Here is a 3057-nt window from a genome sequence, read left to right on the forward strand (position 1 = left end):
CTAAATTGAAGTAGGATGGTTTTATCACTCCCCTTCCTGACCTGTGAGCTCTTCCCATTGCAGAGTTTTGACAAGATTATTTAGTACTTTTGACATTTATCAATACTGGAAGGTTATATGCTATATATTCTTTTTGTTATGAGTCCTTCTTTCAGGCAAATATCACATACTCTTAGGGTATCCTATTCACTTAGCCTTAAATTATTAAAAGAGGGCAAGAGAAAGATTAGTTGTAAACTCTGTTTTCTCTCTTCTTCTATCATGAGACCTTTGTTCTAGTTTATATTTTTTTAGTTGGTCCAAAGTCTCTTCCTTGAAAATTTTATTTGAAAGAGTTATATGGATATATTTTCTTAGTTGCTATTTCATTGCTATTCAACTATTCATCTTAATTTTTCTTCCTGACAAGCTGGAATATAAAATTTTCTGCTTGCAGATCTTATCATTCAGCAGGTCATAGATGCTGTTCTTAGGACAACCTTCCAAGGTTGGAAATGAGAAGTCCAATGTGAGTCAAAGATTCTTTTTTTTTTTAATCTGGAAGCTAATTTTTTTCTTTCTCATTAGCATGCAAAAAAACTTAGTAGTTTACATCTATGTGCTGTTTATCTTCAGTCCAAGCTGGAAGTTAGTGAACATCTTCAGTGAATGAGTCTCGGATCTCTCCTTTCCTCAGGAAACTCTCTTCTATCATTTCTTTATTATTGCTCCTAAAATTTATTCTTTTTTTATTCCCCTGGAACTGTGTTATTTCACTTGTTATTTCATTTTCTATACCATTTTTTCATTTTCTTTTTTTTAAAATCATGATTGATGCCTCTGTATAATTTGCCTTTATTTTTAAGCTATTTTTTTTGCATTTCACTTGACAGACCATTGTTTCAGAGAGCAAGTAATTATCACATCTTCAAATCATCTATTAAATTGTTTGGATAACAGATCACATTTTTCATTCTAAATTTAAAAGAAATTATTCCATTTTATTTTATTTATTTATTTATTTAATTTTTTTTTGGTGTGGAACTTCATTTCCCTTAAGTACTTTCATTACTTAATTTTATTCAACTGTCTGTTCGTCTCATGCAGCAGCTATGTTTTGCTGGGTAAATGTCATTATGACCAAACTGATCACTCTTTGTGAGTGATGGTAAGTTTAGATGGGTTGTAACTCATCATGCTGAACATCTTGGGCTCAGGTATGACTGCTGTTACCAAGCAACAGAAGTTGCACAAGGGTTAGGAGACAAAACACCCACTTCCTTTACAGGCCAGCAATGAGTAAAAATACAGATTTCCAGGTTTTTCTGAAATCCCCAAAGAATCTGCTGTGGTCTCCATAAATCCTCAGATCTGGGGAGGCCTGGCCCAACTGTCCACTGGTCTTGTGCCAGAGACATCAGACCTATTCATACAAAGTCAATGTCACTACGGTTTCTGCAGTTATCTGGGAACCAATAATTTCCCCTGATTCTTCATCTTCTGTACTTCTAAAGGCTTCCAGTTGGCAGATTCTCTACGTGTTCAATTGAGTTCAGTTGCTCAGTCGTGTCCAACTCTTTATGATCACATGAATTACAGCACGCCAGACCTCCCTGTCCATCACCAACTCCCGGAGTTCACGCAAACTCATATCCATCGAGTCAGTGATGCCATCCAGCCATCTCATCCTCTGTTGTCCCCTTCTCCTCCTGCCCCCATCCCAGCATCAGAGTCTTTTCCAATGAGTCGATTCTTTGCATGAGGTGGCCAAAGTACTGGAGTTTCAGCTTCAGCATCATTTCTTCAAAAAAACACCCAGGACTGATCTCCTTCAGAATGGACTGGTTGGATCTCCTTGCAGTCCAAGGGACTCTCAAGAGTCTTCTCCAACACCACAGTTCAAAAGCATCAATTCTTCAGCGCTCAGCTTTCTTCACAGTCTAACTCTCACATCCATACACGACTACTAGAAAAACCATAGCCTTGACTAGATGGACCTTAATTAGCAAAGTAATGTCTCTGCTTTTGAATATACTATCTAGGTTGGTCATAACTTTTCTTCCAAGGAGTAAGCGTCTTTTAATTTCATGGCTGCAGTCACCATCTGCAGTGATTTTGGAGCCCAGAAAAATAAAGTCTGACACTGTTTCCACAGTTTCCCCATCTATTTCCCATGAAGTGATGGTACCAGATGCCATGATCTTCGTTTTCTGAATGTTGAGCTTTAAGCCAACTTTTTCACTCTCCTCTTTCACTTTCATGAAGAGGCTTTTTACTTTCTCTTCACTTTCTGCCATAGGCTTCCCTGGTGGCTCAGACGGTAAAGCGTCTGCCTACAATGCAGGAGACCCAGGTTCAATCCCTGGGTCAGGAAGATCCTCTGGAGAAGGAAATGACAACCCTCTCCAATACTCTTGCCTGGAAAATCCCATGGATGGAGGAGCCTGGTAGGCTACAGTCTATGGGGTCGCAAAGAGTCGGACATGACTGAGCGACTTCACTTTCACTTTCTACCATAAGGGTGGTGTCATCTGCATATCTGAGGTTATCTTTCCATGTAACTCCAATAAAATCCAGGCCTCCCTTGCTTACACTTATCTACCTGTTGATGAGTGCTAGTTGCTGCTGCTAAGTCGCTTCAGTCGTGTCCGACATCGTTCGACCCCATAGATGGCAGCCCATAAGGCTCCCCCATCCCTCCTATTCTCCAGGCAAGAACACTAGAGTGGGTTGCCATTTCCTTCTCCAATGCATGAAAGTGGAAAGTGAAAGTGAAGTCGCTCAGTCGTGTCCGACTCTTAGCGACTTTATGGACTGCCGACCACCAGGCTCTTCCGTCCATGGGAGTTTCCAGGCGAGAGTACTGGAGTGGGGTGCCATTGCCTTCTCCCCCATGAGACTCAGGAGAGGCGAATAGACTAGGGTCAAAAGTAGAAGAAGAAAATTTATTTTCAGATTGCATCAGCCTTATTTTTTCTCAGAATTGTATCAAAGTGTGAAGCCATATACAATTGAGCTATAGTTTTATAAATATATAAATTTATAAGGATTCATTTATAGCAATCAATTAAAATGTCA

At 39.6% G+C, this 3057-nt stretch overlaps 1 non-coding gene across 1 annotated transcript; it reads left to right on the forward strand.

Annotated features, from left to right (window-relative positions):
• Positions 1-2281: 2281 nt before the first annotated feature.
• On the forward strand, positions 2282-2354 carry TRNAC-ACA. Its single transcript has one exon. It is a non-coding gene; the product is annotated as a tRNA-Cys (tRNA).
• Positions 2355-3057: the final 703 nt, after the last annotated feature.

Source organism: Oryx dammah, unplaced genomic scaffold (assembly GCF_014754425.2).
Source record: "Oryx dammah isolate SB20612 unplaced genomic scaffold, SCBI_Odam_1.1 HiC_scaffold_12, whole genome shotgun sequence".
Taxonomy (NCBI): Eukaryota; Metazoa; Chordata; class Mammalia; order Artiodactyla; family Bovidae; genus Oryx; species Oryx dammah.